Genomic DNA, 13887 nt, shown 5'->3' with positions numbered 1-13887 from the left:
TTCCATTGGGGGATGTCACAGTCTCTCTGCTCACCCAGGCTGTCTACCCCCCTGTAGCCTGACCCAATGTCCATTGCAGATGGAGGAAAGACTGCTGCACGGTGCAGAGGCAGAATGGAACGTACCTTGCAATGTGGAGTAAGGCAGGAGGTTTTGAAGGTGCTAGGCCACACTATTTCTCTCCTTGTAGCTGTGTGGCAATAGCTAATCTACAGGATCTGTGAGACCCTGGCTCTCAAAGAGGCAAGAGGCACCAAAGAGCTAGTTTGAGATCCCTTGCGCCTGCACCTGCAGCCTATAGAGTTCAGGGCTGAGCTGGAGACAAGGGCTGGGACCTGCTGCCTCTCTCCAGTGGCTCCCGGCAGCTGGCACAACCTAGTGCCCTCAGGCCTACTGGACACCTGTCCACAATCTCTATCATCTTCAGTCTTTGACAGCAACATAAGATGCATCCTTTTAGCCAAAACTATTTTGGAATGTGCAGATTTAAGGATCTGGCTAAAATAGGTTAGAGACAGGATCTCATCATGTCACCTCTTCTCTTAATATAATTTTATATATGCTGTGCTTACTTACTGTGGGCAGAACTCATTCAGATTCATCAAAATAAACAGAGACAGCAGACATTTGGCAGCCATTCCTACAGATGGCATAACTAAATTTCGTTATTCTTTTATGTTTGACTTCAACAGAGAAATATGATTTAATTGCACCAGTATTTGCATGGCAGCTTTATTCATTTTATAAAATGAATGGAGTGAAATTCCTTTACCTAAATTACATGTGGAGATTAATTTTGATTCTTCATCCCTGTTTCTTCTCAATTGCTTGTTCCCTTGCTTCTTTCTCCTCCCAAGTTGACTTAAAATGTACTTTTTCTTGTTCCTCATATTTGTCCTTCCCTTCCTCCCTCCCTTCCTCTCTTCCTTCTTCTTTTTTTTTCTTTCTTTAGCTTTCTGAAATTAAAAAAAAGAAAGGTAGAATTTTTCTTTTTCATCTGGTTGTCCTAAGGAAGTAAGACGTGAGACAACAATGTGTGTCCATCAGCCCCTCTACTTTCTACAGTGAAAGTCTCAAAGACGTCAAATTCTTACAAGCTTCATGAAAATCAATGAGCAAGCAAAGAAATCCAAGCTACGAACTTGCTGAGGGAAAGGCCACAGTGTAAATGTAACAGTTATTTTTCCTTTTTGGTGTGTTGTCAAGTCAAACTGCAAATGGATATCAGCCAGATGATCAGCATATGTGTCATTTGGGCTCTGAGTGGAGATAGATACGGGGTCATTGGGTACAAATTTATAGGAAACCACATTATACTCTTTCTGCTGTTCACAGGACAACTTGCCTTCTGAATTTCCGAGAAGACATATTTCAAAGTAAAAATAAACAAAGCCTCTAAATACAACTGGTTTATTGAAAAAAAGCTAGCATTGAGAAAGAGAAAACACAAGAATGAAAGAACATAGAGGAAAAGATTTTGGACTAGCTACTGGCCCATAATTGTGATCAAAGAAATTCTCTCCTGCTGTTTCATTCCTGTTTTGTCCAAGTAAACCAGGTTTCATGTACCTTCTTTGTAAATAAAGCAGGGTTGCACTAAAGAAATACTGGGCTCCATTATCAGTTTCTTCTCCTAAATGAAACAGTCCACAGGGCATTTAAAATTGGCTAACTGTGCAAGTCAAAAAGGGATAATAATTTTGTGAAGTGAACCAGAATGATCCTGACATTGCACAGACCTGGTGTATGTGCATTACCTTAATGTTCTACTTCTGTTTATTTTATATGTGTTGACGCGTCAGAGCTCTGACAAAGCTGAAGCTGAGTTTCCATTCCTCTGGAAACATTTAACCCTCCCAAGACTGACAGCCTTGTTAAAATGAACAGAGATGAGTCTAAACATCCTCCCATCCTCTCGACCTTTGTGCATGTTTGCAGTCTCCTCCCTCACCCCCCAACCTTCATTACAAGTTCTAAGCTCTCCTGGCCTTCAATGGCATCCAAATCACATTACTGACAGCTCCAAAGCATTAAATTGAGATCTAAAATTTTCACAATTTTACATTGAACTAAGGAATGTAAATGGATGAGAAACTGTCAGTACATTTTCTTTCCCTTCTGATTTTGAACTGCCAAAGTGTATTGGCCTTCTTTTCAGATTTGTCTCTCCTACCACAAAAAGTCTGATTTTTTGGGGGGGGGGGGGGCCTTCTGTTTTTTTTTTCTTTTTTTTTTTTTTTTTCAGTTGAAGTTAAGATGTTCATCTAGTGCCTGGTTTCTGGGGTCTGGGCTTTAGAATAGAAATATGCCCAGTCACAGGATTTGTGATAAAGTTTCGGCAGTACTGGCATCTGCTTTAATACATTATTCTGAGATTTCTGTTCTGCCTTCCCTAATTGCCAAAGAGTTTTCTTGACTCCCAACATGGAGCCCTTTATCCTCAGTGTGATGGAGAGGATTTCTGATTCTGAGAAAGAAAATCATATGAATAGAGTGCATCATGACTCACTCCAAAAAGGAGTCTCAGTTTGTTTTGCTTACTAGACTTGTCTCAATAACCTTACCCAAATTTCTAGCTCCCAAATGCTGATATTCCCATTTCTAATATGTCCTTTGCCTGAACACTTGCCAGTGTCTCAAGCATTAGGAAGTTTCCTTTACTGAATTATATTTTCAGTCTGTCTCTACCATTCTCCATCCCACAACCCCTCAGGATTTTATAACCTACATGCTCTATTTTGGCTAGTGATGTCAGAAGCAGAGCAGTTACCATGGAGAAGAAGGGGACAGACTCCACTGAGATGGACACAGACATAGCCTAAATCTACAGCAAATTCATGATTCATCAGCCAAATTGTGTGTCATCATTAATGGGTTGCAAAAGAGGTCATCGATAATTTTTCAGTTTAATGTATACAGTGGAAGAGAAGTTTATTAAAAACTTCATGTAAGCCTGGCTAATGTTTACTTCAGAAGAAACTTGTTATTAATGAATAAGTGGAACAATATCAGGCACCATCTCAAAAGTGGTTACAAGAACAAGGCTATAGAAACCAAGCTGAGGGGCTGGAACTGAAAGCAAGCACAATTATTCATTGAATTCTAGGATCAGTGTTGCAATGATACACAGATAACGCAGGATCTCCTTAAATGGTGAGTAGAGCGCAAACCCATGGCACTAAGTTGCATAAAGAGTGTCTCCATGAGAATGTACTGTTACATGTCAAAATACTTCTGCTTTTCTTTCTGTTGCCTAATTAATTTGTAATGTTTGGTTTATTATTTTATTTTTGTTTGTTATGTGAAATATTTCGCTCCTGCATAACCCTATTTTCTTAACAGCTGTTTCAACCTCTCCCTCTTCTATCATTCTAGGAACATTTTGATAAGATGAAAGATCCACAGTTACCTTCACATATTTCACCTATGTGCGTGGCTAAGACTAGTACCAGGGAAGGCTGTAGGAATGCCATTTGGCTCCAGAACACTGTGGCATCCCAGTAGTACTCACTGGCCAAATAAGTGTGTTTCATATCAGTGGAAAATCATGTATGCTAAATGGATTTTGGAAGAGTAATTCAAAAACACAAAGAAACCCTTCTTTGGTCATAGAATTTATGATTGAAGTGTTCTGCAAAATTATTCTTTGAAATAACTTTGCATGTTATTTCTCAGGAATATGAAATACTCTCATCTTATAAATAAGAATAATAAAGTTTGGAGAAATTTGTTTGCCTATTTCCTTGATGAGGCTTTTCTGCTTACCAGCAGACTGCTGCATGGTAACTCAGCCAGGAATTTTTTTCTCTCTTTAGCAATAAAGAGTCTACAGCCGGCATGTTGAATTCAGTTCACAATACTAACACATGCAGAATTGCATCTGGTTCACATTCCTGTCATCACTCATGTTTTCAAGACTGCCAAGTGTAGAAACATAGTTAAAACAACAGCAGTAAGAACTGTCTGAATCTTGGCAAAAAGTGTTCATTATTGCACAGTGGAACTCCTCGCTGAGGTGTTGTGGAAGCTAAAACTGAGTTCTTTGGAGGTTATTAAACATAGTCAGCCAGAGGCATCTTCCAGCTTAGGAAACCCTAAATCACTGATTTTTGGAAGGTTTCTCTGGGGAAAGTTCACTCATGATTTACCCTGCACACTGTGTGCTTCCCCATGCATGCAAAACTGTCTGCTGGAAGAGGCAGAGACAATCTGGACCTTGGGTTTGCACCACCAAGACTGTTTTTACCTTACATTTGCATCAGCTCCACTGACTTGAATCATGTGAACCTACTTTGGAAATTATGACTCCTATTTCTGTCACTGCGATCAGCAGAAACACTGAGGTATGTAGGGGAGAACTATGGTTCTAATAGGTGTTCTTTTTATCTTACCGTACACTTCTCTGATTACAACCACATTTTAACAGGTTACCTGATGTATATAGTTGTAACTAGTAATTCTTCTCATGCCTTCAGGGTCTAGGACCTCAGAGAGCACTTTTCTTTAAATACTGTTGTGCTGGGACTGTTGCATGAGTAGTACCATTCCTAGAGCCAGAGCGAACATAATGCACCAGCAAAAGGAACTGAGAGCCATTGTCTGGAAGCTGCTACAACACAAGCATTAATCTTCATAATGTTTTCTAAACAATCTGGCTCCATTTAATAATCAGTATCATTGTTTTTTAAATCTTTGAGTTTTATATTTGTGAACTTTGATTTAGAGAGCCAGCTGCAATGTTAACCAGCCCTCTGCTGAACCCAGTGTGATAACACTACACTTTTCCCTAAAGGTCCTGACTCCTCTTAATTGGACAAGGTCACTTCTCCTCTACTATGAAACAGGGATCCTACTTTGACAAGAAAAAGGAATAGCATACTTTAGAAACACATCCCACTGTGCTAGGGTGGGAAATTAAAAAAAAAAAAAAGAAAAACAAAAGACTCCCCATTGTGTTGCAGTGCAAAGGAATACCTTGTTCTTTTTGAGAGTCATATGGGAAGCTTAAAATGAATTAGTTTGCTTTATGGATGTTAACTCTGAAGTCAAACAACCCTGTGTATAACAAATCTGCAGAATGGGGGATCCTGCCACAAAACTGCAATTCAAAGAGAAGAAGATATACATCTCTTCTTTCTCTATTTATTTCCTCTCCTCACCCCCTGTCTCTGAGCAAAGGGAGTTATTTTGCAGAGTGCTTTTCATTAAGCAATACCCATTTGTTTAACGGATGGAACTCAGAGAAGCAGGAGTAAACATTTCCCATGAAGCACCAACATAAATATTTAAGGATGGGAGCTTGTAATGACCAAACCAGATTTTGTACTCAAAAGCCACTTGTATAACCAAGCTGAGAGTGCCCAGAGACTGACTGAGAGCTGTTTTTAGGAGAAGAAATGTTTTGTTCTGTTATCTGGATCACGCTGTGAAAACTCCACTGAAAGGACATTGTTACCAAATGCTGCCTTAAGTGAGCATTTGTGGAATCACCCTGTGTGGAAGCTGAGAGAGAGACAGGGCCCTGGGACAGGGCATAGCAGAACAGTATCGTAAAAAGCCATGTGACTTTTCCCCTGAAATATTTAGATATGATTTTTTTTCTTCCTGCCAAAATAGATAGCCATTTTCACCAATTTTAATTCCTGGTTTCAGCCTGAAATCTGAAAATTAAAATAATTGGGATTTTTTTCTTCTGAAATCCCAATATTTTTCTTTTCTCTGTGACAAAGTAAAAATTAGGAATATGAAGGTTTGGAAAAAACTAATATTTTTGTTTCAAACGAAAATTTTTGTTGCAATGCAATTTTTTATTTACTGACCAGTGTTGCCGACTGACAATACAAAGTCACTTGCCTGTGACCCCCCTCCCACCCCACTTCTGCTGAAATCAACCCTCCTCATGGTTACACATCATTGCCTGAAGGCCTCTAGGGGCAGTGTTTCCCAAGACAATAGATTCACCGTTGCCTCAAACCATATCATCTGAAAGGGATTGTTGCTGCATGTCACGGCCTACACACTCACCACAAATTGGCTCTGGCAAATCAAGTATGACCAACCTTTTTCTGAGTCATTTAGTTTAGTATATCTGCCGTTGCTTGTTCCACTCTGCTGTACTTCAGGTCCATCCTGATGGCCTAGGTACTTAGAGATAATGCTTTCCCCCTCTCTTCTGATCTCAGGTGTTCCTGGATGTTAACTTAATCAGCAGACTTGTGCCTCTTTCAACTATATTCTTCTGAGTGACTGGAGAACAGATGTTTCCCTGGACATCAGGAGATCATGCTGCCACCATCCTTTCACAGTGGTACTGCTTTCTGACTCAGGGCTGGATGCCAGCCTTGCAGCCTATGGACACAGCCTTTTACTGAGTTGCTCTGCAGACTACCAACCCCTGCCCATGCACCAGCAGTGTGGCCCCTGCAGCCCTGGTGTACGGCGCCCCAGGCTCTAGGGCAGGCCTTGAGCACGTCCGCCCAAGGACAGACCATCACCCACCGGTATCAAAAGCTGACCCTGTCAAATTCCACTGTGATACAAACTGGTCCGAAGAGGAGAATCCGGCCCTCTCCTCATCAGGGTTGAGAATTCTGTTGAGGAAATGGTTGCCGAAAAACCCATTTTACCATTGCATCTCACACTGACTGTTAGAAAATGGTCACACACTCTTCAGCGCCAAACTAGAGGCTCTCAGGGTCATGCAAAAGAAGCAGGAGCACAGCTCTGGATCTTCTGGGGCCCAGAGGAAGGCTCTGCGCCTGTTAGAAGGAGCTGGGCTGCATCTAGGTCTACTGCCTCACAGATATCACTGCCCACACCTCCTGGTTTTTCATCCCCGTCCACAGCACCAAGCCCCACCAGCTACCTCCTGCTGCTCCAAGGCAGTCTGTGACTGATACCTCCAAAGCTGGCTGCCTGCACTGGCAGTCTGCTGACCCTGGGTCTTGGTGTCACTGCTAATGCTCCAGCCACTGCTGAGAAATTTACTCCACTATAGTCAAACCTGTGAGCCTTGTGGCACACACTAACAGCCCCTGCCTTGGTCTGCTGGTCTTGCTTCATCCCCCATCAAGAACCTGCGCTCCCTGGGCTGTAGAGTCACTGTGATGCTGCCCCAGTCACTCCCTAAGCATCTCCTTTATGACTCCCTTTCTCCAGTCTCTCCGGGGTCTCTTCTGCTCCCACCACACACCTTCACCACATACGTAACTTATTCCTGTGCAACAACCCCATCCTTGTTCCCTTAGGTACCATCTTTTTCTTTGACATCTCTCTGTTGTCCCTTCCCTGACCTTTCTCCTCGATGTATGTTTCCCATTACCTTCCTCATATTTCCTTCTGCATCATCTGTGGCAACCTCAAACATCAGACACTTTATCTGTCCATCTTCATCTGCACCTCCTCCTTTTTTCTGGCACTCTCAGCTATGTCACCCTTCCCTCTGTCCCACAGGTGCCCAAATCTGGTGTAACCATCAGCTCCCTCTTCTCTCTCCTCCTACACAGACGTTATAATTAATTCCTGCAGGTTCCAGCTCAGCAGCATTTCAGGGGTAGCAAAAACCTGTGGGCTGGTTGATGTATTGATCTGGCCCCAGGACTGAGACTGGTTTTGCAGATCTGTACACACTCTATAAACAAATGTTTGTGCCAACTGTTGAGACCAGAAAGCAGGGTTTCATTTAGCCATGGGCCATTTTTAAAAATAAAGGATGGTGAGAAATTGTGGTCATTTTCCTATTTTGGGATGCAAGAAATATTGAAATGAAGTCTCCCTGGTTATTTATACTGGTAGTGTTTTCAGCTGACAGTTCTCAGGAGCTTTTGGGAACAAGGAGCTACAATTTCATTTGGCTGAGGAGTATGGTAATTTATGAATTACAGATGAGTGCACACATGCATATACATACACAAACTCTTGCACATGTTAAAAGCCACAAAACCCAGCTAATTCACTAAGTCTGTGGGCAACTGCATAGTTAGGCAACACTGCTAACCTGCAAAAAACCTTTCCTACAGGTCCTGTTAGTCTCAGGAACTGTCAGAAGTAATGGCATGTGGCCATCTTTACCATCCTGGAAAAATCCACATCATCAGCCTCTGTGCTACAAAGCAGACTTTGCCACTGCTGATCAGGTCCACTTTGGACAGAGTGAGTCAACTATGAGCAATCAAGTGTTAGAAAACCACCACTGATCCACTGGGACTTCTGTAGGAAACCATTTCTGCTTCATTCCCACCAGTCCAGCTTTACTCATCCCTAATACTACATAGAGAATCTACAACCTCAGGAAAAATACTAACATAACATGAAACTGACCTTCACCCCTAATCTGAATGCCCTGCATAAACCCTGCTCCCTCAAGGCTTCCACTGCTGGGGCAGGGTGAGCTACTCAGACCAAGGTATACACCATCTACTTTTAATGCCCTGCCCTTGACATAGTGACTGCAACAGTCTTATGTCATGTACACAGTCAAAACACAGACCCATTTCACATGAAATAGCAAAACACAGTGAGTAGGGCAATATTTTAATTTCTCTAAATGATCTTGGCCAGAAATAAGCTTTTCTGCTTTTCTTCTATAGATTGAGAAATAGTTTCTGTCCCTCTAAGTCTCTAAACTGTGTGCCTCACAGACATATTTAGCCCTTATGGCATGAAATAAACCTCCAAAAGCAAACAATGTGGCATTGCTGTAAGCTTGAGCATAAACGAGCCTTCTTGTAAATTGGAATAATCACAAACGCACTGATGACTATGGATTTTTTACAGATTTTAACGTGTAATTGTGGAATTAGTCTTCAGGAAAACTGTCATGGACATGAAGCAAGCTCAGATCAAGGGCTCCATTTCAAGTAAATATTCAAAGTGACCTTACCTCCTCCTCATTTCCTTTCCTACTCTTCTCTGGATCCCATCTTCATCTGTCTGATAAGCACCATATCTTTCCATCCATCTGTATGGCCCTGTGTAAGCAGTAGATAAGAAGCAGATATTAGGCAGAGCAGTGCAGCTTAGAAGGGCGACATCCCACTCGTCAGCAGCCAGGTATGACTGTGAGGAAGCTTGGTGTACTGTGGTCCACAGTCAGGGTGGTACTGCTCTGGGGAAGCTTGCAGGACCTAGATCCTCACTCATACTGGTAGGGCACTCCTGTGGGACAGCTCGTAGCCCTGAGGTCCCAAATGATATTAGGAAGGCACTGCTGCAAAGCAGAGTCTGGCACAGAGCACAAGCCTGGCCCTCTCCCTCAAGTCTGTCACAGGCTTTAAGGCCAACAGTAAAAAAAGAAGCTGTGGGGATAGGAGACAGGAGATCTGAAGTGTCTGGAGCTGAACATAGTACCTCTTTATGGAACAGTCAACATTTCTTCTTCTGTCTCCTCAGAGCCAGCTGTGTGTTTTGTCTAAAACCAATCTCTCATTTGAGCTACTTGAGATAAAACACTGAGAAGCCCCTATTGTAAATGCCACAAAAAAACACAAAGGAGAGAGCCCAGAGTAAAAACTATTTTCTTAATAAAACTGTCAAGGGGAAAAGAGAGACTAAAAACCTTTGCAAAGCCAAGTAATTAAGTTAAGAACAGTTGACATCCCCTCCAAAATGCTTGACATAAACTGTCTACTTATTACTCTAATTGGAGAGGAGCAATGCAGGCTGAGATGTGCATGTGTATCAGGTGAAACAGAGTAGGAATCTCAGTGCAGAGAAGAAGGGAAGAGGGCCCAGGAGCAGCAGGCTCTAGGTATGTGAATTGAACTCATGCCAAGGAGCACAGAATTCCCTGCTCCCCCATGGGTTTCCCAGTACTCCTTCCACAGTGTCTCTCTAAATTAGATCCCTCCAACACCACCTATAAAATAACAATAGCCAACATTTGACTACCCCTCCCATGGCAGTGGGGAGGCAGCTAATGCAGATAAAGCAAAAACGCATATTATACAACACAAGGGTAGTTTGGGTAATAGAAGCATACCCTCCAGTGGACAAGAAAATACAAAGAGGAAGACCTTACTCTGTACCATGGAACATGATCTCTGAGCTACAGCCCAGCCTGAGGTGGAAAGTCCACACAGTGCAGTACTCTGTGAATGTAACTAACCCAGCCTGACATGTGGGGATCCATCACTGGCCTCTCTGTACCTGTAGCATGGTGAATCCTCAACCATGTTGTTTTCCTGCAGAAAATGGAGAGCCAACTCCCCTGTGGGCAAAGGCATTTGTCCTGCTAGAAGGGCTGTCCATGCAGCCCTGGTGCTCAGCTCTCAAGAAGGGTCCACCTGTAAGCAACAAAATGCAATGTGAGGGCCCCAGATTGCTTATCAGTAAATGCCAAGATTCCCCTTTCTTGTGTGAGCCATTTGGGATTTAATCTTCTCAGGATTTGACCAGCTATCCCCTGGCTGTTTTCCTTGTGCATCATACAGCCTGTTTTCAACTCACATGGCTTTAATCAGAGGGTTGGCTCCACGAGATGGGAACTGCATCATCTTCCAAACTCCCGCAGGAATTCAGTTCACATTGGTTCCCTTCTTTGGATTTGCAAACAGAGCCTGTTCCAAGAGGCACAGGAATCCAGCCCAGGCTGGTTGTTCCTCTTCCTCACTAGAACTAACCGAAGAGAAGGCACCTACTTGTTGGAGAAAAATCTTGTTTGGTTCAGTTTGTAGAGCTGAATGAATCAGGTTGTGTCCTCTGAAAGCCCCTCACAAACCTCATGGCTCAAAGACAAAGCATGGATTGATTATTGTGGAAATGAGAAGGGGATCCATGTTTTTGAACAAATCACCTGCTGTTTTTAGCCAGATGCTATGGGATAAAAGAGCACCAAATGAAATAACAGATAAATAACAGATGTGTAAATCAAGACAACCAAGAACTGAAGGACTTCCAATGACAGAAATAATCCCAATAGATCAATATCAGACCAGGCAATCCAGCAAAAATTGCAGTCTCAAATAGTTCTCTAACAGAGTGAGAACAGAAGTTGGTTCCATTTCAGAAGTGTTAGAGTCAGTCACACACCAGGTAAAAAAACATAAACACCAGACACTTGGCATCATGCAGGTACCTGACAAATACATTAAGTCAGTTGGACTTGCTTTAAGCACAGTCTTTATATTTTCAAAACACCAAGTTCCATGCAAGTATTCAGGTTGCCATGGCAACATGATACATTTGTTCCCAAGTGTCATTTTCCATCACAATCTTTTTTTTTTCAGAACTTTGCCTGACTTCAAAACTTTGGTTGCTGAGGCAACACTTCATTTTGAAGGGAAGTGATTGGCTGTGCCCATCTGTGCCAAGGCAAGGGATGTTCTTTGAAGGCCAGCATGCTACAGAATGGGAGGAGGTGTTAGGGAGGCTAAAAAGATATCAGGAAAGATGAGTGAGAGGAAGGAACTGTGCTGAGAAGTGGCTATGGAGGGGTGACATACACCTTCGCAAGAGGCAGGTGGAATGGTGTCCAAGTGGGAGGCTCCAAACTTAGCACAGGCGAGCTAATGTGCCACATTACATCACTGGGAATATTAAATGTGGTCTTAGTGAAATAATGCTTTGCCTTCGATGTAACCCTCGAGGATCTCATGGAGATGCATAGTCCTCAAAAGACCTCTACAAGAGAGGAATTTGTCTTTGGACTTGTTTAACATAAAAAGTGACTGTGGTAGAGAGAGCTTGAATGAACTGCTGAAGGTCACACAGTAAATTAGTGGCTGCTCTGGAAATGCTGTGTTTCACCTGTAGAGATCATCATTTCTCTGATATTTAAATTATGCTTAAATAGAAATCCATTTACCTTCTACAGAGAAGCAGTGCAATCACTTTTTTCTAGCTAACATATTACAGTCTTCACCTCTGCTATCTGCCAACATATTTGGCTTGAAATGCACTGAATTAGGAACTCTTTTCTTTCTATACAATGCCTTCCTCAGTGGGCCCCTGATCCATACTCTTCTTGAGATCCCGCTATAATAAACATGACCACCATGAACAATCATAACAACTTAGAACAGCTCTTTAATTGGCGTCATTCCGACTTTCCTCTTGGCTGGAGGGAAACATTGCCCTGTTGAAGGGACACAACACCATCACTTCAACGCCTATAGGCTCTAACAGACTTACAAACATAGAGAGCAGCTTCAGGAGGCAGAAGTATGCAGCATCTAGCAGAAAGTGAAAATGAATTACAAAGGAGGCTCTGAATTGGAGGAGGTAGGGCATATGACAAGGAAAAGCTGGTGGCTTTGAGGAAATGCACAGGATGAGAGCATACACAAGCCATGGGAATGGAAACAGAACAAGGGGTAATAGACAGGATCAGATGAAGAGAATAGGTAAGGGATGGCAGGAGGACAGATACCATAGAGATGAGCATAGTTTACAGGTGCTGCTAACACAGGGACCGAGAGTGAAACCTGAGAAATCAGTAGTGAGAAGGCTAACTGGTCACAAATCAATATGAATGGCCCAAGCAGGAAAAGTAGCTTTCATTTCATTTAAGTTGCTGAGGAGATGTAATTGAAGTAGGAGCAAATACAGAGCAGCCAGACAAAACTCTTCAGAGGGGATTTATTCACCTTGTAACTGGCCCCTTGTGGAGCAGAGAAGCTCCCCAGAAATGACTGCAATCCAGCCCACATGGAGAGTGAATCTTGACATGAAAGAAAGGTGTAAAAAATATAAAAAAGTTAATAATAGAAGAAGGGATCTTTACTGAGGTGAACAGCCATTGCACACATTTCTCTGCCTCTTAAAGAGCAAGGGAGAGTTCAGGATGATTTAAAAATACTGTGGATGAATTTGGCATATATAGGATGAAGAAAATCCCCATGAGAAGAGCCTAGGATTCAAGAACCTGGAATCCATCTACTTTTCTTTGACATTGACTCCAAGTGCAACTTGGACTAAGACACACTTTTTCTGTGCTCCAGTTCCCTCCTCTGCAGGGGAGATGGTCAGACTTCTCTACCTCCAAAGGATTTGCGTGGATAGATGTGTGACTGATTACAAGGTACCAAGTCACTGCTGAGACTAGGAAACAGTTCAGGACTGAGACGGGAAATTGCCATCCGGCACAGGCAACCTTTAGAAAACATCTGTTCCCTCTGATCTGCAATGGTGTCCCCTCTTGCCTCTTAGCAAGTTGTGCTAGTACTAGTACTTCCCTTGCCTCCTCCAGTGTCCATTGGTTCTGCTCCTTCACATCTGACATTAAGTATCTGAGCGGTCTTCAACTGCACCAAAAGCCCTTTGCTCTGCTGTCACCATTGGATGAGGGAGCCCCAAAAAACTGCCAGAAATATCAGAAAAGCTGGCAAGGAAACATTAATTAGAGCAATGCCAAACACAGTAAGATCAGGCATGTATGAAACAAAGATAGAGAAAATAATTCTCTCATTCACTGCCTCAGGCAAGCCTCCTCCATTGATAGGCTTTTGAAGCTGAATGGAAATGTTATGGATCAAGGGTGCAGCCAGCTGCAAAGGCAAATGATCGGAAGTCACCCACTAGTAATTTGGGCCATACAGATTTCACTTATCTCTTGCTGCCCATTGTGGAACACAGAACAGAACCTTTTACCTGCTTTCTTATTTGATAAGCAGGTGGCTTACACATTTAAAACTAATTATTGCTTCAGTACCGAATCTCCAAAGCCCTAGGATCTTACACTGTCCTGTGAGCCAGTATTTTTCCCTGCCCAGAGATGTTGCACACAGCAGGTTCTGCTGGAAAGTAAAGCCAGTGAATAGATATTTGTTTGGTACTAGCTATTGCTTGTTTAGAGGGCTCAGCTAATACATTAAGCTAGCTAGCCATGTCTCCACTTTGCAGTCCATGTCTCGGTGCCCAAGTTCCGGACTGATCATGACTGACACCCAT

General features: G+C 42.7%; 1 long non-coding RNA gene across 1 annotated transcript; it reads right to left on the bottom strand.

Annotated features, from left to right (window-relative positions):
- Positions 1-656: 656 nt before the first annotated feature.
- LOC106488665 (uncharacterized) lies at positions 657-13509 on the bottom strand. The gene is made up of 3 exons (XR_001293265.2): positions 10147-13509; positions 8882-8969; positions 657-956 (listed from the first exon to the last, which is right to left on the bottom strand). It is a non-coding gene; the product is annotated as an uncharacterized lncRNA (long non-coding RNA).
- Between the last annotated feature and the right edge of the window lie 378 nt (positions 13510-13887).

Source organism: Apteryx mantelli, chromosome 1 (genome assembly GCF_036417845.1).
Source record: "Apteryx mantelli isolate bAptMan1 chromosome 1, bAptMan1.hap1, whole genome shotgun sequence".
Taxonomy (NCBI): Eukaryota; Metazoa; Chordata; class Aves; order Apterygiformes; family Apterygidae; genus Apteryx; species Apteryx mantelli.
Note: the sequence above shows the minus strand (reverse complement) of the source record. Positions and strands in the feature narration are given on the sequence as shown.